Raw genomic sequence first — 21,979 nt, forward strand, 5'->3', positions numbered from 1 at the left:
CAGACGCAGCTTGGATCCACTGTTGCTGTGGCTGTGGTGTAGGCCGGCGGCTATAGCTCCGATTGGACCCCTATCCTGGGAACCTCCATATGCCATGGGCGCGGCCTTAAAAAGGCAAAAGACCAAAAAAAAAAAAAAAAAAAATTTTCCATTGGTAGATTTTTGTATATTTCAAAATATACAAGAAACTCTGTAGTTCAGTTTTTGAATACAGATAAGTTGATTCTTTCTCTCTCCTTTCTGACTTTATTTTATTTTTTTGTTTTATGGTCACAACTGCTGTAAATGGAACCTCCCAGGGCAGGAGTTGAATTGGAACTGCAGTTTGCGGCAACACCGGATCCTCAGCCCACTGAACAAGACTAGGGATCAAACTCACATCCTTACAGAGACAATGTCGGGTCCTTAACCTGCTGAGCCACAATGGGAACTCTGATTATTTCTGTATATACAGTGGCATGGATTCTGATTTTCCCACAGTAAAGGTAACTCTTGGAAAAGACAGCAAGTGCTGTAGTTCTTTGTACAGGAAAAGTGAGGATGTCTTGAGAGTTGCACTTTGGAGTGTGGAGTGGATGGTTGGACGAGGAGCTCTGGTTGTACCCTCTCTGGCCCCAGTTCTGCCTCTGCTAGCTGCCTGTGTGAACCTGGAGTCACTTTTGCTCCATCCTTTGGCTCTATTTGACCTTAGACAGATCACCTGGATTTTTTTGGCTTCACCTATTTAGAAAATTTTGAGGGTGTTAGAGAAACCCCTTTTGAGTCCTAGTGAATATTAATAGTAAAATCTGTGATTTGGAGAGTAGTAGCAGAAGTTACTATGCAAAATAATTTGGCATTTATCAGAGAGTGATTTGCTTTGTGAGAGCAATTTGATGCTTGTACTGGATTTAGTAGTTTACTGCTAAAACAGATCGAAATTATGAGTGATTCATCATTTTAATAGGATTTTACAAGGTACTTGGAATGAACCCAAGCATTCTATGTATTTCTGTAAGTTAAGGTTTAGTTGCTATCAGACTGCTGCTTTTAACTGTTTTCGTGCTGACTGGGCTTGTAGCCCCCTCTCCTCATGGAGAGAAGAAAGTACACATCAGCTAGTGGTTGGGTGCATGTGCTGGTAAGCCAAGGGTCCTTCTTAAAAATGCTTTGAAATTTCATCTGGATGAAAAATCACATTTCTAAATTTGAAGACGACTTCTGAGCAGAGAAAAACTTTATAAAGCATGCATGGCACATTTACAAATGTTTTGAAAAAACTGACTGTGATTTGGTGTGATTATTTGTCCCTGTATCCCCATATGTCACACATTGCCTTTTTACCCCGGGGAGTAACCATATTGCATTATTTGTGATCCTTTGGAGTTGTATGAAATGATAATTTAACTTTTCAGATGTGGTTAATCCACGGGCCCGCTTCCTAACTATTAACATGCACGGCATGACAGGCCTAACTGTTTCCAGGTGTGATTGGGGGCTGCGGACGGTAAATTACTCTAGATTATCTTGGCCACTGTAATTTACTGCAAAACTGCACCTTTGGCATCAGCGGTTGAAGAGAGCATGTTAACATTAACTCCACTTGAGATACATTTTACATGAAATAAGCTAATTGCCTTTTTGGAGACGATTAAGTGTTTATATTTTATAATCCTCTTTGGAACTCTGTCTTGTCTTTTGCATAGCTGAGGTTGTGTTAGTAAGCAGACCTTGATTGATGCGCTCTGGGTGTGTTTTGTGAGACCTCCTGCAGTTCAGGAGTTCTCTGTGCTCTTCTGCTGCTTTTCTCCCCTCAGTCCCACATTTTTTTTTGTTTTTGTTTCTGGTCTTTTTGCCATTTCTTGGGCTGTTCCTGCGGCATATGGAGGTTCCCAGGCTAGGGGTCCAATTGGAGCTGTAGCCACCAGCCTATGCCAGAGCCACAGTAACTTGGGATCCGAGCCGCGTCTGCAACCTACACTGCAGCTCATGGCAATGCCGGATCCTTAACCCACCGAGCAAGGCCAGGGATCGAACCCAAAACCTCATGGTTCCCAGTCAGATTTATTAACCACTGAACCACGACGGGAACTCCTCGCCTCAGTCCCACTTTGCTCCTCGCCCTGGTCCAGAGAACAGCCATGCTCTGACCCCCACCCTGGCCCATCTCTGTTCCTGGAATGAAGTCTCATCTGCCTCCAAAAAAGACTCAGCCCTGATCAAGGCCTAAGAGGCCCCTTTAACTCTCTCACCATTGTTTTTAGCAGCAGAAATCCTCAGAGGTCTGGAGGGCTTGTAGTTAGGAAGACACAGATAGGTGAGGTCTGTTTTGTAGCTGGCCAGAGGCAGAGTGAGATTCTGGGCAAATCTGGCCAGTGAGGTGCCATGAAGGAGGCTGCAGACTGGCCCTGGACACTGGTCACACACTGGTTAACCCCGGCTCACTGTTCGCCTCAAGCTCAGCAGTTCCTATGCTTGGCCTGGTCTGTAGCCACGCTCAGTCCTTCCCCACCAATTCCTGTCCCATTATCTCTCCTGGAACATCTCCTGTGTCCCCAGCAGGCCTTCTCTGCGGGGAGACACGACATTGTCCTCCTAGGGTCCAGCGGTGGGCAGGCCTCTGTCCCCCTACGGGTGGGTAGAGGGCAGAGGCGCCTGACACTCCAGGTGGCGAGGCTGATTTTCTTTTTTTTCCTCTCTTTTTTTCTTTTTAGGGCTGCACCTGTAGCATATGGAAGTTTCTAGGCTAGGGATGGAATCAGAGCTGTAGCTGCTGGCCTCACCCAGGCCACAGCCGCAGCAACACCAGTTCTGAGCTGGTCTGCAACTTACACCATAGCTCAGGGCAGCAACGGATCCTTTAACCTGCTGAGCAAGGCCAGGGATCGAACCAGTGTCCTCATGGATACTAGTTAGGTTTGTTACTGCTGAGCCATGAGGGGAACTCTGAGGTTGATTTTCTTATTGGAATGCTTTGACTCACTCCTGGAGCTTTGACACAGCTGTAGATGTGCGCTAGTGCTATACCAATAAAATGTGTGGATTAAAAAGACCCTTGTTGCTTCTCTGAGGCAGCCATTGATACCACTGTTGGTAGGAGAGACTGTCCCAGGTTCCAATCACTCTAATATGGGTTTTGAAAACATTTTTTTTCTAGGAAGATTACTTCTCCTGGCACTCAAAAAGACTCCGATTCTTTTGTCCTCAGTGATTTACACTGGTCCCCTTTTAATGTGTCCCTGTAAATCACTACTGTTCTTAGAGTTTGGGAATTATCTTTGAGATGGTGATTGTATGGTAAGAGTCATCCAATATTTTGTTATTTGTGGCATTCTGGAAGTGTGTTACGTATGACAGAGTGATAAGGACCAGAAAGGGCAGAAATAGAAACTTTACACTGATTTCATTTAAGAAAACATAAATTTTAAAGGAACATTTGATCTGAGGCATTGAATAAACTTCAGTTCTGCTAGCCACTTTGTCCTTTGAAAATTGTTTACCAACCTGTGGGATTATAACTAGAGGCATTTGCTAATGTATTTGCAGTGACTGCTGAAATAATTCAAATTTATTGACCATGGTAGGATATTAAATATTTATCTTTTCTGCTTAGTGCCTGTAGTGAAATAGCATATAAGTTAATGGTTAATGGCTTATAGGCTATTATTTCTGAAATACTATCTTCATGTACTTTATCCAGTGACATTACTTTTATTTTGCGTGTGTTACAAAGCATATTTGGAATCTCTCTTACATAAATTTTGCTCTTAGCTAAACAATATTCCAGAAGAGATTTTTAACTGTAAAGTGTGTGTGTGTGTGCATAATAACTGCAAAGAGAGAAAAGTATGTTAAGTTGTGGGATGAGGAGAAATCTGTCTTTAAAAAAAAATCCAATAGAATGAAATCATAATTTATTAATATTACTATGTGTGTGTTTTGGCACATCTGCAATGTCCACTGTATTCTAGAATGTTAAAAGGTTGGCAGTTAATTCAGCATATGAGAATCTAGCAATCATATTAGGTTAATGTTAGGATGATTAAAATGTATTTATAGGTATAGATCAGAGAAAGAAGCTAACTTATTTAGGTTTCCTTCAAAGTAATGATAATGTAATATTAAAACTCAAAACGTCTTAACATGAAAGTAATTCTATTTGCATTGGTGTAAATATTGGGAGGAACATAAAGCAGTATTGGCAAGTGTTAAATTTCAAGTGAAATAATTTATAGAGTTATTTTCAATTTTCTGAAAACTAGATCTTCAAAACTGACTTAAAAAAGATAATCAGAGAAGCTCTGATTTTCTACAAGCCGTAAGGGACTGTTTGAGGAGTTTTTGTTTTGTTTTGCTATTACATGAGTTTTCAAGATCCTGAAAATGACTATATTAGTGTGGCTAATTAAAAAATTTAGATATTTTGAATTTTAGGATTACAGGGAACTTAACTGTTGTTAGTTTGTCAAAAACACAAATCATTTAGAAAAGGTTGGCTGGTTGAATAATTACTTCTGTATGTGATATTGTTTTATGTGCAGAATCAGGTATATTATTGAGTTCCATAGTAGTTAATATAACAACAAACTTAAAAAAAAATGCTTCAAATCCTACCATCATTCCAAAGAAATTGTTAATTTTTTTGAGAGAGAAGAATTCTAGGAGCTTTTATCAATTTTGCCTTGGAAGTCACAGTCACAGAAAGAGATCTGTTCTGAATTAAAAGTATTTGTATACTTGAAGTGTAACATTTGCACAAAACACATTGGGAAGACAACATGGTATTGACCATGAATGCATATGAGTACTGGAAAGTTTGGCCTAAGGTGTTTCTTTTGTCCTTTATATATCTGCCAGGGTTGTGGAAAATCTTAGAGCTTACTCTCCATACTCTGTTTTACCAGAGGTTAGAATTCACTAATTAAAAGACTATAAACAAGGGTGAAGCCAGCAAGTAATATTACAAGTAATAAATAGAAACATTTATGAATAATATCTGTTTTCTTATCTTTGTTTAAATAATATTCATTAGGGAGTTCCCATTGTGGTGCATAGGAAACAAACCCGACTAGTGTCTATGAGGATGCGGGTTTGAGCCCTGGTCTCGCTCAGTGGGCTAATGATCCAGCATTGCCCTGAGTGGTGGTGTAGGTTGCAGACACAGCTTAGATCGACTTTGCTGTGGCTGTGGTGTAGTTCTGATTTGACCCCTAGTCCAGAAACTTCTATGTGCTGCACGTGTGGCCCTAAACAGACCCCCCCCCAAAAAAAAAATCATTGGTATTTAACAAATCAATGAGGATGCTTTTTTTTCCTGGGCATGCATCATTACAGACAGTTTTGCTGACTTTTTAGTGATGGATACTTTGATTTGTGCTTGGTATACGGTATACGGAGAAACATACACATTGAGAGACTGGTTGAGGTACTAGGACTTAATTGTACCTTGGCAGTAGTATTCATTTTCATAGCACTACATGTTCATTTTACAAACACCTGTATAGTGCTTACTAGGGGCAAGCATTGTTCTAAGTGCTTCAATAATATTTCCTCATTTACCTAAACCCTGACAACAGCCTCTGGTTTCTGGTGGGTATGATTATTACCCCATTTTGCAGATGGTCCCTGGTGTGGACTGGTCAAATCTCGGATGTCTGCCTCTGCAGTTTGTGCTCTTACTCAGTGTCCTCTGCTCCTGTGAAGAAAGCTCTTTCTCAGAAAGCTGGGTTGGAATTCTTTCCTTTGTCAGATCCCTTCCTCCCATGGTCTTGCTGACCAGACAAAGAGCCCTGGGCAGGGTGTGCTGGCAGGAGTTCTTACCGTCTCGTTCTTCTAGATGTCTGGGAGGCAGGCAGTGTGACAGCTTCTGACCATGAGTGGCCCTGATCTGACTTTGGGAGCAGTTGTTCGTAAATCTTTGTCCTACAGTAGGAACTTTCCGTATCAAGAATGAATTCTACCCTCTCATCCCAGAGATCTAGGGCAAAGAGTGAGAGCTGTGTCTAAGTTCATGGTTGAAACTCGGAACATGGAAGAAGAAGAGAGAGGCAGTACTGTTACCTGATGGAAAATCTGAGCCTCACGTTGAATATGACAAGTGCTAGTGTTAGAGGAACTACTTTTCTCAAGGAAAAAAACATGTAGCATGTTTCTTTGCTACATGCTCCAGGATGAGCAGTAGTGGGCTCATTTGTTTCTGATTTTGTGTGTGTGTGTGTGTGTGTGCGCATGCAGGCGCGCGCACGCGTGTGCACACGTGCGTGTGTGTATGCTCATGCTCGTGTATACACATAATAGGCATTACTCTTAAAGTCCCTATTTGGTCCATACCATGTGTTAAAAAATATTTACAAGTTTTTGTTAGCACTAAACAGTAATGTGTGAGTAGCTCCTGGTCCGTGGCATCAGTATTTTTAAGGAGCACTTGTCTCTGAGTTTGAGCTGCTTTGTAAGGTAACTTTCTTCCTTTGGAGGTACCTTGTTCTCTTTCCTCACAGCCCCTCAGGAGTGACTCGAGTTTTCTCAAAACCACAAACACTATTCATAGTAGCCAAAAGATGGAAACAACTCAGTGTCTACTGAGGATGAATAAATAAATGAAGTGTGATCTCTGCATGCAGTGGAATACTATTCAGCCTTGAAAAAGGAAGGAAATTCTGACAACATTGATAAATCTCGAGAACACCAGTATGTTGAATGAAATAAGCCAGTCACAAACAGCTTATATACTTCAGGATTACACGCAGGTGACGTACTTAGAGTAAATTCATAGAGTCAGAAAGTAGAATGGTGATTGCCGGGGATGAAAGGCTGTGAGGAATGAAAATGGGGAATTACCGTTTAATGACTAGAGGGTTTCAGTTTTGTAAGGGCAAGAATTCTGGAAGATGGTTGCACAACCATTTGAATGCCCTTATCACTGTTCATCTGTATGTGTAAAAGTGGTTAAGACGGCAAAATTTATGTTTAAATTAAAACAACAACAACAAACCTTTCAGATTTAGTGTAAAATCTGTTCAGCTGTTGTAGTGTAATGTTTTCATTGACAGACACTTGCTGGTAGCAGCTGGCTCTACACTGGTTGAGAGCAGCTGGCTCAGCTCTCCTTTCTAGGGAACAGGTATTATGGTTCGAGTGTGAATGTGTTACATTCTGGAGAAAAGCTTATTGTGGACACTGAAAGAAGGAGTAAGCACACATGGGGGCAGTGTTCGCAGAGCTCATGGAGACAGGAGCGAGGTGAAAATGACCTTGGTTTACGTGGGTAGAGAGAACTGATGTGACCAAAACAAGTGTATTAAGTGCTGTCCACAGTCTTGATTTTTAAAAGCTTTCACTTTTTGATAAGTTTTTTGTCATTTTGCTTATATTTTACTTCTTACCACGTCTGCCAGGTTGAGTGTTTAATAGCTTCTGCCAGGGATTCAGATACATTCCATTTATTGGTATTTATTATAACAAGTGTTTTCAAGAAAGGTACTGTTGGAGTTCCCGCTGTGGTATAGTAGGCTAAGGATCCAGTGTTAATTTTGCAGCAGCTTGTTTCTCTGCTGAGACATGGGTTTGATCCCTCGCCTGGTGCATTAGGTTAAGGATCCAGCATTCCTGCAGCTGCGGCTTGTATTCAGTCCCTGGCCTGGGAACTACTTCCATATGCTACGGGTACGGCCAAAAAAAAAAAAGAGAGAGAGAGAGAGAGAAAGAAAGGTACTGTGGCTACAAGTTATTAGGATTGATGTAAAGGTCAAGCCAGAACCCCCTGCTCTTAAGAGCTTCCTGCTCTAAAAGAGAAGGTAACTGAAATACGAGATAGAGACTGATAAGTGATATAAAGAAAGGTTTGTGGAAACACAGACTAGAGAGATCTACTTCTCAGAAGTAACCTTGAAAGATGGGAAGGATGTTAATAGAGCGAATGGGGATATGAATTCAAGGTGAGCATCTTGACACAGATGTAGGGAAAGCTAGAGTGGTCTGCGCCAGGAGGGGCTGCGATCTCTGTGTCTGTCAGAGAACAAGACCTCATGTTGGTTGTAGTAAGCAGAAGACAGCAAAAATACTTTGGGGCCAGATCATGGAGAATTTTCAGTGTCTTATTAAGAATTTGAATTTATGTCAGCAGTGGGCAACTGTTGGAAGTTTCCACTGTGGAAATGACAAGTGTTGACACCTTAGGAAGCAGGTAGGCTGACTTGGTCTGACTGGTGATTGTTTAATTATAGAGGCTGATTTAGTTCTTTGGTGTCCATCTGAAGCAGGAAATTAGGTTGGATAAATAAACAGGGAGGATACAAATTAGTTGTGAAAAGTTAGAGGTGTTAAGAATTGATTCATTTCACAATGTACAGCCATTGAAAGAACTTGACATGATAAAAGCTGTTTTAAAGATCAGTTAGGCAGCAGTGTATTGAAGAGATTCTGTAGAGAGACTAGTTAGTGAAAGGGTTATTGAATGGTGGAATTTTGAAGAGCTGGAGGAGGGTAGAAGCAGCAGAAACAAAAAGGAGAGGAAATGGTGAAAAGAAGGAAGAAGTGAAATTCACAATTATAAGCATATTTCTGCACAAAGCATTTATTGCCCAATGGGATAGCTGACCAGCATTCCCGCTCTTAGAAAGGAGGTATGCCGTATTGGTCAGGCAAAGGGCATGGTGATGTGAACTGGCCTGGCTGAAGTGTCCTGGCTTGAGCAGGTCCCTGGAGGGCCTGGTGGCATTCAGCACCACTCAGCTGACACGGCAGATAATGCTGTCCATCAGTGTCCTGGCTTCATTGGCTGTGTCCACAGAGCGCCCAGGCCAGCAGTCCCCAGACCTCCATGCCCTGGCACATTGGTGAACTGCAGACTGTTCTGAATCATGTGCCGTGAGCTTTTGAGATGTTGCGTAAATGTTTTGCTGCAAGTGGATATTCATAGGGCCTGGTAATGTGTTAAAGACCCTCCTGAGCAGGTCGTTAGGGAAACAATTGCTGTGACTAAGAGGCTTCACCTATCAGGCCCACCAAGGACTGAGCAGAGTTATACTGCCTCACCCTTGGGTCTGTGGGCCCCAGAGACCCTTCCACCCCAATAGCAGCACACAGCTGGGGGATTCTGCCCTGCTACCCCTCCGCACCCCGCCCCCGCAGCCCTGGGGAGGATTTTGCAGCCCCTGTGTCATGGGGTCCCCCGGATGCAGTAGTGCCTGCTTCTTAGGATTCTTGACTTTGTTCAATTTGCTTTTGAGTCTTTTAATTCATTGACATTGGCTAATGAAAAACGCTAGTCTTTGAACATGGCTTGCAAGCAGCTGGCCAAGACAGGTCCTGCCAACTCTTTGATAAATGCTGCAGCCAGATATTGCAGTGGTTGAAGGTAGAGTGAAAAGAAGATGGAATTTGGTATGTGAAATCTTAGGTTTGAATCCTTGCTTTGCCACTAGCAGTGAAACTTCAGGCAAGTTTATTTAAACTCAATTTTCTCCGTTTCTTTATAAAATGAAGGTAATAATATTTACCTTTCAGGCCTGCTTTGATGACTTGAGGTAATGACTAAAATATAGACACTGTGCCCTGTGAAGAATAATTTATTTCTCATCTCCAGTGTGCGATGAGTTCGGTGCTTTTTACTCCTTTGTGTATTAAGCAGCCACATCCCAGGTTTTGTAAAGCATGTGTTTCTCTGAACTATGGACTTCTGGAGTTTGATCTTTAAAGATTAAATAGACTTACAGTATTCAGAGTGCCAAAGCAAGCATTGGTCACTTATGAGTTATTTAAAATGGAAAAAAAATTTGTTTGATTGAAGCATTAAATTTGCTGTTAAAAATCTATTTAAATAGCAATATATCTTATGTCATATACCTTAACGCACATTATAAGTTTTCTTTTTTAATAAAGTACTTGCCACCCTCCTCAAAAAATGGTAATATCAACAATAAAACTTATGACTAAAACTGTCACAGGGGATTTTGGTAGAATTTTCTATCAACTTCCATAGAAAAAGGCTCATTTATCCATCTAGAATTAGGAATAAGTTGGGGAAAAGTTTTGGTCAGACCAGCGTTCTTGAAATCCACTCAGTCTTACTGTTAATAGATCACAGTACCGTGGAGCATGTTCTAGTGTAGGTGGTTTTTTTCTAATTATTGGGCAGAGTTTTAAACCTGCTTACAAATCTAGCTGTTTGAATTCATAGTAGGCTTAAACTTGGCACAGATATTCTCTGCTCAGATACAAGAGTAGTTGTTTTTTAACCAAAAAAAATATTGACTAGCTTTTTTTCTTTTTTTAAATTCCTAGAGAACTGAAGAATTTTGGAGTATTTACTCCATCCAGTTTTAGCTACAAGCAATTCAGACCCCTTCAAATTCCAGTTACTATTTGCTATATAATCATGATTTTTCGTAAAAGATTTATAAATCTTAAAATGGTTTCTATCATCACACAGTGACTCTTTTTCGTAAGTGGTGTTTTTTCAAACCTTAATAAAGGAATTCACGTGACACGAATATAAAAGTAAATCCTGTTGACCTTAAGGGGACTTTTCATTCTAACCTTTTCGGCATCTCTGTTCACGTCATGATGTAAGTCATGGTTTATTGTTTAAAACTCTAATTTGTTTCTGTGTGAGTGAAAATACATTTTTTTCATACTGTCTTTGCTGGGACCATAACATCTCCAGTGATTTTGTTAACAGTATATTTGATTGCTGCCTTATAGAATATGAAGTTTGTTTTAGAAAATTTAAATGTAAGCATTGAAGGATAAAGCCTACATGAAAATGAAACTTAGCTTAAAATGAACTTGGATAAAATCTGATTTTTACTTTGTTTCAGTAGTGTGCAGTTTAATGCCAGAAAGAAATGTAGATATAAAAATAACATCAAAGTGTTAGGTTTTTAAAAAGTTGACAAATTAATACGTAGCAACCATTTTAGACATTAGCTTAAAGAAGGATTATCTCAGTTACATTTGGCTATAAATTTTCTTAGTGAACTGAAGAGAACTGTAAAAGAAAAATATCTCTATGTAATTTATACAGTTGTAGTTTTTCAAATTACTTTAACATTTTTAGTAGCATTTTATATTTGAGCAGGCTAGAATTTTGAATTACAATAAATTCAAAGACTCATTTGAGCTGTACTAAAAGTTTGAAGATTGAGATGATCTTTTGCAGTTACTTATGTGCTCTACTATGATGTATTAGGTTATTTTTTAAGCTTTTTTTTTTTTTTTTTAAATTTAATGGCTGCACCTGTGGCACTTGCAAGTTCCTGGCCTAGAGGTTGAATCAGAGCTGCAGCTGCAGGCCTGTGCCGCAGCCACAGACCTACACCACAGCCATGACAATACCAGATCTGAGCTGCAATGTGGCAATGCCACATCCTTACCCACTGATCAAGGCCAGGGATTGAACCTGAATGCTCACTGACACTATGTCTGGTTCTTAGCCCGCTGAGCCTGTTTTAAGCTTTTAGCATTCTGGCATTGTGTTGGTCAAATTAAATTTTGTTTTGTTTTAGGAAGAAAGCTTTATGCTATCGTTTCTATATGCTGAAACAATAAATAATAAATTTACTTTTGACCATTTTTATAAGAAAACAATTCTGAAAGTAATATGTTAAAACATTTTTGCTAAAGTTGTAATTTAAACATGGAGTTTGCTTTTTATAAGTAAAAGCTATGCTTTTATGAATAATTCGTTTGGGATTAAACGAATCCCTCCTTAGTGATAGAACTGTTTTCTATGTGGGCTGTTCTTAAATAAATGGGAGTATGAGAGGCTTTAAAACAAGTCAGCTAATGGGAAGTTTTTATTTAGGAGAGGAAATTACTAAAATTAATTAGAAACTATTAGTTTCTTATCCATATGCTTTGAAACATAACTGTCTTTTCCAGGTAACTTAAGATAACCAACCCCTAGGTGTTAGAATTGCTTTTATTTTATCTAACCATTTCAACCGGAAATCTTTCCTAAGTATATGTACACATTCATACCTTTTAAGATCATGTAAATATATTGTCCTTTTCTTGAGACTGCACATGAGTTCTGTTGTGTTCAGCTCTTTGCTTTTATACCATATGGGACCAGACTTATCAAATTTTAAAAACTTGAGTGTCTTTTCCCCATGTCTGTAGGTTATTTCTTTTTACTATTGGCATTTGTAAGTCCTTTGAGGAGTTCCTGTTGTGATGCAGTGGAAATGAACCCAAGTAGTATCCATTAGGAGAGGGTTCAATCCCTGGCCTCGCTCAGTTGGTTAAAGGATCCAGCATTTGCTGTGAGCTGTGGTGTAGATGCAGCTCAGATTTGGCATTGTTGTGGCTGTGGTGTAGGCAGGCAACTCTAATTGGACCTCTAGCTTGGGAACTTCCATGTGCTGTGGGTGCGGCCCTAAAAAGCAAAAACAACAAAAAAACATCCTTTCACCATGTTCCTGTTAATCCAAAAAAAAAAAAAAAAGGGCACTAATAGTAATTACCATTTTTGGATGTTTTATACTCAATATCAACTCTGTATCAAAAGTATTAACCCCATCCTATAGAGGACAAAGTTCAGGTTTTGAGGGGTTAAATAACTCACAAAAGTCAGGAAGCCAGTAAGACAGAATATGACACAGATAAATTTTTGTTAGTGAATATGGTACACCTTTGTGGTGAATACTCTGCAGATCAATACAGAGAACATTTCCAGCACGTCAGGGACTGTGTTTCCCTGCCCCTGTCACTATCTTCCCAAAGGTAACCACTGTTCTGATCCCAGTCCCCAGAGATCTTGATTCCTCCTAAATTAGTTTTACCTGTTTAAGACCTTTATAAAAATTGAATCATAGAGAATGTACTCTCTGGTACCAGGCTTCTTTTGCCCAGCATTTGCAAGATTCATCCACGTTGTAACATATAGTATGTTTTTCTTTTTTTTCATTGCTGTATAGTGTTCCATTGTGGGAATACATTAACATTTTTCTATTCACCTTATTGATGGATACCTGGGATATTTTCATTTTGGGCTTTTAAGAATAAAGCTGCTATGAACATTTGTTTATGTGTCTTTGGTTTTATACATGTTTTACACTCACTTCTCTTGGGTTTAAACCCAAGATTGAAACCTTAGGTTTTGGGAATAATGTAAATTGAGCTTTAGTAGGTACTGCCAATCAGTTTTTCAAGTGTTTGTACAAATTTGCATCCCCATCAGCAATGTATGGGGGTCTAGTTGCTCCACATCCAACATTGCTGGCCTTATTAATCTTTTCCCCCTTTACATTTTATTTATTCTGGTACGGTATCTAGTATGATTTCAGGGAAATGCAAATTGAAAGTTATATTTAGTTATATTTATTTTTTTAGATACCTTCTTTTTGAAAAAAAAAAAGAATATCGACACACAAAGTTGTGTTAATTTCAGGTGTACAGCAAAGTAAATCAGTTATATATAAACATATATCCATTCTTTTTCAGATTCTTTTCCCATAGGTCAGTACATAGTATTGAGTAGATTACCTGGTGCTATGTAGCAGGTCCCTGCTACCCATCCATTTTATATGTGGTAGTATGCATGTGTCAGTTCCAAGCCCTAATTTATCCCTCCTCAGTCCTTTATGTCTCCCCCTTTGGTAACCAACAGCTTTGAGTCTGTTTCTGTTATGTAAGTTTTTGGTACCATCTTATTTTAGATTCCACACATATAAGTGATATCCTGTGATATTTGTCTTTCTCTGTCTGACTCCACTAATTATAGTTTCTAGGTAAAAGTTATGTTTTGGAATGGAAAGATATTTAATGTGAAATGTATATCCTTATTTATGTATAAAGAGTAATAGTTGTCGCATGGTCTTGAATATTGCTGAGATTCCCCTCCCCCCCTCCCCCTTCCCCCCACCCATTCCTTTCTTTATAAGCAAGCTTGATTGCTTTATCGCTGATATTAATAAAGTCTTTCCTATAAGGACAAGTGAAATAGTCTAAAAACAACTTGTTTGATTTAGAATTTTATTTAAGGGAAATTTTAAGGGAATTTAATATGATAAAGGTCTTCATTGAGGGAAGCACAAGAGAAACTATCAAGAATGTCACAGAATACATGTAAGTGTAACTTGGTCCCCATGCTGTACAGCAGAAAAAATAAAAATAAAAATGTTGCAAAATTACTGATTGTCCATAGAAGAACTCAGTAAAGACTTTTTTATAACTAGAAATCCTAGGTCTTTCTTTTTTTTTTTTTTTTTTTTGCCTCAAAATATAGCAATTACATCTAATCGATGGGATTTTTAGAATTTTATTTATTGGGTGGTTTACATAATCTTACAGTAAGTTATTCTGCTAAAAATAACTTGAGTTGATTACTACTTGTTTTTCCAAGATTGTGCAAGTTACCCGTGTTTGCCTTTCTTGTATGAGTCTCAGGTACGCCGATTAGTAAGGCGGTCTCATCTGAAACCAATGTATAATAGTGCTGAGTTGTGTGACCTGCTATACCAGTTTCTCAGTGTTTCTGTTTTGCTCAAGTAGATGAAAGGTTTATTTAAGTGTGGCCACACTGGTACTGCATTCCTGGTGATCTTGGTAGGTTAATGACAATCTTTGTCATAGAAATCAGGAAATGTGGGTTGAGCCTATGGGATGCGTGAAGTTGGTTTGTTAAAATGCTGTCTCCCAGAGCACTGGAGATTGTTGGAAGCACTTGATAGGTAATGGAGCTTTAAAAACCTATCTATCTATATATCTATCTATCTTCTATGTATCTATCTATCTATCTGTCTGTCTGTCTGTCTGTGTCTTCATTCTGTTTTAGATTATTTTAATACGTCAGCATTTAATCATATTATCCATTGTATGATTGCTTTCTCTAGTAATATTAAAAATGATGAAATTCAGGTCGATTTCTTCCTATATATAGTTTAGTAGGTTTGTTTTACTGGAGTGTTTTTGATTAGTTGTGAACAGAATCATTGTCAGACTGTATTGCTGCTTTGTTTTACTGGTTGGCTTTTAACTGAATTCACTTTGTCAATCAGTGTTGTGATCGAAGACACCATTTTTTTTTTTTTTAATAGAAAATGGGTCAAAGAATTTTTAAAATAAATATCTGAAATACAATTAGTTAAGGCAGTTTGGTACTTAATAAGCTTTCAGGTATCTTTTGGACATTTTTTGAATGGGATCTTCAAGGTTTTCAGAATCAAGTAGGTATATATTTATGAGGAAAGAAGATATAGAGGAGCCTTGCTTTCTTTTGAGTATTCTTTTTACCAGGCTTACTTTACTGAATTTATTTCAAGTATAGTATTTAAAATGTAAATGAATAGACAGCAAGATTGTTTTTCATTTGAAGACTGTCCTTGAGTGTTTGGGTTATATAGAAGGAGATGGTAGAAAGCAGAATGTATTAATCTCCTTGAGCAAACTTCAGAAATACCTGTAATCTTGTAATAGGAATGGAAAAATTTGAAGTTCAGTAAGGAAGACTTAAGCAAAGGCAGTGAAGTGGGTTAGCTGCTGGTAAAGAGCTATCTGAACAGGACTGAGTTACTGATTGTCCTATGCAAGAGTGCCGTCTCTAGAGAAACCCAGTAAATAAGTTATTTATTAGAACCACAGCAGGGTAACTGAGCCTTTTATTTATTTATTTTTTTGAGGCCATTTCTGCCTTTTATAAGTCAGTGTTGAGTTTATGGACTCCCATCAATAAATTTAAAGTTTAAAACCATTGAAGACTAAATACTTCATTACCTTTCCTGTTCTACCTTTATGGGAGATGCTGGCTCTTGGGAAAATAGCTTAGAGCTACCAGTGTGTTTTACTCTGCATAAGGGACGACTGACTGGCTTTTGGGTTTAAAACCTTCAATATTAGCTCATTGAGGCTGTGATCAACAGTTCTTATGATTCATCATATATAAGTAACATAAGAAGTGGAAAACTTGCTCTTCAGTTTTCCTTATCTGAACCTTCCATGTTACAGGTAATTTTACAAAAGACATGCCCTTCAAGTTTAAGTTCTCTTTATGATTCTAGAATCACAGCACTCGAACACCCCCTCCCGCATATGCGAAGAGTGCAAGGGTCAGTTTTCCATAACTTTATGCATATTAATTTTTACTGCTGTCACTAGTTTGAACTAATAGCAGTGAATTGCCCTTATCCTTTCACATGTATGTGGAAAAACATACATAATAAGGTTGAGAGCAAGTGTACTTTATTCACATGTATACAGAGACTGACATGTACCTGGTAGGAGATTAATTATTACGGGTAAAAACGTGTGTGCTTTCGTGCGTAATATACACAGACTCTTTAGTTAGTGTTACAAGTACCAGGCAACTTGTACTTGCGGTACTGCATTGAACTACATCATGGGCGCCAGGGAGAATTGAGAAAAGTATTATTAGGAACGGTTGAAGTTTCTGCGGAAATCTGTGAAAACTTAACCCAGTGTTTTTGGCTTGTCTTGCTAGTTTTGAGGAGGTCAAGACTAGTCCAGGCTGGTTTTCTGGTGGCTCCATTTGAGCTGGCTGCCACTGGGATGGTAGGTGTGTCCCAGAGAGAGCAGTCTGCCACTTAGAATGTTGGTGGTAATGGCCATTTATGAGGTGACTAAGCTTTGACCAGAAAGACCAGACCAAGTTAATGGGCCACCCATGTCAAATATCCTGCGAGAAAGCAAAGTCTCATTTTAGTCTCTATGAAGAATAGGTTTTTTTTTTTTTTTTTTAAAACTCTCACACTCACGTTAGTATTTTATTTTTATTTTTAGGGTTGCACCTGCGGCATATGGAGGTTCCCAGGAAAGGGGTCAAATTGGAGCTATAGCTGCTGGTCTACACCACAGCAGTGGCAATGCTGGATCCTTAACCCACTGAGCGAGGCCAGGGATTGAACCCTCAACCTCATGGTTCCTGGTTGAATTTGTTTCCGCTGTGCCATGATGGGAAGTCCTGAAGAAAAGTTTATAGTCTTAAAAAATACAAGTAAAACCTGCAACAAGATACTATTTTCTCAATAATCAAATTAGTAGGATGAATGAATGAGATCCTGCCCTTTGTTAATTAGATTGTGTTTAAAGAGCATTTTCATGAACTAGTGGTTTGTGGTATAAATTAGTATTTTCTAAAAATCACTTTGGCTTCATATATCAGTAATCTTAGAGTCAACCGATCATATCTTTTGACATAGGAAAACTACTCCTGATAATCTGTTTCAAGGAAATAGATGTATATCCAGATGAAGATTTATGAGCAAAGATTTCCATCATATAATTTCTAAACAGTGAAACAATGGAAACATTTAGACAGGGAAGAAAAGGTTAAACAAATGATGTTATGTTCTTTTGATAGCAACTACGACTATAGTACAGAAAAACAGCAGAGTAGCAAATTGTTACAGAGAATTTCATTTAATCATGTTTAAATATATGGATAGAAGAACACCTGAAATAAACTAAATGACAGGATTAGCTGCTCTGTTAAACTGTTAACAAAAGGTATTTCAAAGAAGTGAGGTAGTTGTGAGCATTATTTCCCTCTCTTTTCTACTTTACTCTTTACCACAATGACTGTTTATCTTAAAAGTCTTAGAAAGGAAAATCTAAGAAGAGTGGAGTGAATAATAGCTTCATTAAAGGGAGAAAGGTAGAACAGACATCACTTGAAAGAGCTGCTCCAAATAATGAGGCCAAGTTTGGAAAGACCTTTTCAGGTAGGGAGTGGGATGGATGGGGAATTTGGGGTTAGTAGATGCAAACTATTACATTTAGAATGTATAAGCAGGAGTTCCTGTCGTGGCGCAGTGGTTAAAGTATCCGACTAGGAACCATGAGGTTTCAGGTTCGATCCCTGACCTTGCTCAGTGGGTTAAGGATCCGGTGTTGCCGTGAGCTGTGGTGTAGGTTGCAGACGAGGCTCGGATCCTGTGTTGCTGTGGCTGTGGTGTAAGCCGGTGGCTACAGTTCCGATTGGACCCCTAGCCTGGGAACCTCCATATGTCACAGGAGCGGCCCAGGAAATAGCGAGAAAAAAAAAAAAAAAAAAAAAAAAAAAGAATATATAAACAATGAGGTCCTACTGTGTACAGCACAGGGAACTGTCTAATCTCTTGGGATACACTGTGATGGAATATAAGAAAGGGTAAGTATATATATGTATATGTGCATATATATGTATGTACACACACACACACACACATGACTTGGTCACTTTGCTGTACTGCAGAAATTGGCACAACATTGTAAATCAACTCTACTTTAATTAAAAAAAAAGAGAAGGCAACCTGTTCTAACATCTCTGTGGTCCAAATTCCAGGGATAGCAGTTCTTGGAATGAGTAAGAGAGGTTCTTAATTTTCTTTTAGAGATTGTTGATCTATAGAGTACATCCTGTAACCCACTCACTGCCCAGGGCCGGGGATTGAACCTGTGCCTCTGCAGCGACCCGAGCCGCTGTAGTTGGATTCTTAACCCACTGCATCACAGTGGGAACTCCTCAAATGCTCATTTTTAATTTATTAAATTTCCACATTAGGCTGTTATCACCCTTATCAATAATGTTTTCAACATTTGCTGATTTTATTCTTTTCCTACCCCAGATGATTTTGCTTTTCACTATGGCAGTTACTTATGTTTTATCCTACTTTGATGTGCTTTCTTGCTGTTGCTACATTCAGTGTCCAAATTATAATTTATATTTATAACTTCCTCTCATCTATTAGTCATCCATTATATTCTCTCCTGTTTTTAAAACACAGCAGAGCTGACTGACTCAAACTTTTCTAATTAACATCGGTTATCCACCTGTCATTCTCTATAACTGTCTTTAGCCAACTGGGAAATAATATATTTTCCTACATTTTTCAGAAATTTCTCTTTTGTTTGTTTCCTTTAGATGGTAAACTCTTTGAGGGCAGGGGTTATGTTGACCATTGATGTTTTTGCCAGGTTTCCAGTGCACAGTTGTACACACAGTGGACTCAATAAATACTCGCTGACTAGCTGTTGAAAAATTCAGTTCAGCCTCCCAAAGTGTTTGGCATACTCTGAGTAGTTCATGTATTAGTTAAATCTGACTCAGTAGTTGGCAGTCCTGGTGTTTCAAGTAGTGCTGCAATACCTGCTTGCTTCTAACATCAAGAAAGTACCTAATAGAAGAGTCTTATGTCACAGCCTAATGACAGAGATGGTATCTGGACTTTGTAGAACCTAGAAGTTGCAGTCTAGAAACGTCTTGAAAACAATTCTTTGAAATATTTCTGAAGGTCTTATACACTTCACTTTTGTGGCTATTACTTGGAATTAGTGGGTTGATCTCTGCAACTTCAATGATGATTATAGTAATTACTGTAAATAGCAAGTGTCTAATATGGACCAAACCCTTCAATATGTGCTTTACAGATCTTTTCTTATTTATACTCTTAAAAACTCAACATGGTATATATTATTCCCATTTTGCAGATGAAGGAACTATAGCAGGGAGAGATTAATTAACTTATTTGGGATCATACATATGGTAAATGGCAGAAGTCAGTATTTGAACTATGACCTGTTGGTTTCCAAAACTTTCATGAATTTTACTGTTTTAATACCTCTCAGGAATGAAGATACTAGAGGAAAACTAAATTTAAATATTGGGTCTAGCTATAAACATTTTGAATATGTCTTTTTTTTTTTTTTTTTTTTTTGGGTCCTTCTGGGGCCACACCTGTGGCATATGGAGGTTCCCAAGCTAGGGGTCTAATCGGAGCTGTAGCCACCGGCCTATGCCACAGCCACAGCAATGCCAGATCCGAGCTGCATCTACAGCTTACACCACAGCTTACAGCAACGCTGGATCCTTAACCCACTGAGTGAGTCCAGGGGTCGAATCCACAACCTCATGGTTCCTAGTCGGATTCATTAACCACTGTGCCACAATGGGAACTCCTTGAGTATGTCTTGTAAATGCTCATATTGCTCTTACAGTATTGCTTGTTACCATATAATAATTGATATCTTGCTTTTTGCAATCTACAGTTTTCTGTACTTGGAATGAACACTGCTTTCTAAGTGAAAAGAAAGCTTGTAACATTTATCAATGCCATTTGTGTTACAATGATTACTGTTTATCTTAAATTTCAGTAAATCTTTATAAGAGGAATCAACTCGTTAATAGTCTGGACTGAGACTTCGAGACATAATGGCTCTGTTGATAGAAGATTTCAGTGAGAACTCAACTGGTATCAGTCTATGTAGATTTAATGGAAAATGTGATCGTTTTCTTAGGATTATATTTAGGTAATGTGATGAATTAACTTACTGGCAGTTTGTGGATAGATTTATTCACTTGGTCATTTTCTTCTCTCCCCAAAGCTGTATTTTTTAACTTAGAGGAAAGCATTAACTAAGAATTGAATTTGTAAAATAGAATCTAGTATTAAAAAAACCCAAAAAACAAAAAAACATTCCTGATACAGCAATGTCAAGCCCCATAGGAAAGAATGCTGTTTTTACTTCCTGTTGGTAAAGAATGTCTAAGTGCAACTGCTTCCTCTGTGGGGAAGAAAATGAATGTAGCACAGCCGGCTAGCTCTTCACCTATCCCCTCAAATCTCTTTTGGATGAGTAATTTCTTGAATGTCCTGCAAACAAAACCAGAGTGCTGCTTTAGAGAGTTCCATGGCAGCAGAGATGAAGTGTTGGGGATTGTGCAGGAAAGGGTCTGGCTTCTTGGAGTCAGTCAAGGTGGTTTCCTAGGGGACACTCCCAGGGCTCAGTGACAACGTGGTCCCATTCATGTACAACTCTCATTATTAATAAACAGCCCTGGTGCCCTTAAAAAGCAGGTTCAGTCTACAAATCCAGTAAGTCTATCTTTCTCAACCCTGTGATGCTTTGACTTGGAAAGGAAACTGGACTCTTTAATATTCACACAACCATAGTTTACCAAGAGCAGGTTTTACTCTTGGCATACCTCTAGGCAGCTTGTGAGGCATTCTCTCTGTGCCTCACATGGATGACTCTCTAGAAAGCATTTTTCCGATACTTTGGACAGCTGATGATTAACTAGAGAGGCCCGCATTCAAAGCAGTGTTTCGTTAGGATTTTCCTGTGAGGGTTATCATCATCTATGGGGCTTGAGTTTCTGGATGCCGTCATGTTATACCCCAGCCGGGTGGTGTTTCATCAGAAACAGATGAGGGCTTGGTTTAGTCCTGAGACCTACTGCTTCTTCTTACTATCTTGGTTCCTATCTGGAAAGCTTTCAAGACTGCCAGCTGTGTGGCCTGTTTGAAAGCAGGAATGTGGGTTTACCCTGTTAGTGTTGCAAAATCACTTCTTGTGTAGAGAATCTTGTTTTTCTCCTGCCTTCTATAGTCTGGTTTTAGATTATTTTTCTTGTGGTTTGGGTTTGTAGTGTGAACTCATGGCTTTCATTTCCTTATTCCTTTCCCTTCCTTCACATAGACAATGAAGAAGGGACTAAATATATTTTTTGCATTTGTTTACATTGTCAAGCTGTATGGGCACTTCCCTTTTGTCTTATAGAAAATAAACTGAAGATGATTAAAATATTTGAAATCATTAGTTTTAACTTCCTCAGCAATTCTTGTCCTGTTTTAGTTTAAATATGGTCATAATTTAGAAGGTGTGGACATTAAAGAATTTACCCATAAAATGGCACCATCCTTACACAGCCACTTTTAGTATTGTAGTGTTTTCTTTTAGGGCTCTAAGAGGTTATTCTATTTGTTTTGTTTTTTAAGTGCTTTTACTTGGAGTGAAATTCGTAGATTGGAATTTTACCTCATTTTCTCAACTCTTTCTTTTCCTTAGAGGTGTTGAAATGCCCAACAAAATAGCTAAAACAGAAAGAAAAAACAATCCCAGATGAAAGGACTTTTGTATTATCAACAGGTTTAATGATCAGCCCTTTATGAATGATTTTAAATATCTTACTTGATTTCTAAAAGACACATAGGGGCCCATTGTGGCTCAGCGGTAATGAACCCAACGAGTACCCATGAGGATATCGGTTCAATCTCTGGCCTCG

At 38.7% G+C, this 21,979-nt stretch overlaps 1 protein-coding gene across 8 annotated transcripts in view; it reads left to right on the forward strand.

Moving 5' to 3' along the window:
• Positions 1 to 21,979, forward strand: part of NCOA2 (nuclear receptor coactivator 2) — a 357,729-nt gene that overhangs the window by 124,202 nt on the left and 211,548 nt on the right. The window contains exon 1 of one of the 8 annotated variants that reach the window (XM_021088458.1): positions 14,184 to 14,651. The gene's annotated coding sequence lies outside the window, so the exon portion shown is untranslated. 8 annotated transcript variants of the gene reach the window in all.

Source organism: Sus scrofa, chromosome 4 (genome assembly GCF_000003025.6).
Source record: "Sus scrofa isolate TJ Tabasco breed Duroc chromosome 4, Sscrofa11.1, whole genome shotgun sequence".
Classification (NCBI taxonomy): domain Eukaryota; kingdom Metazoa; phylum Chordata; class Mammalia; order Artiodactyla; family Suidae; genus Sus; species Sus scrofa.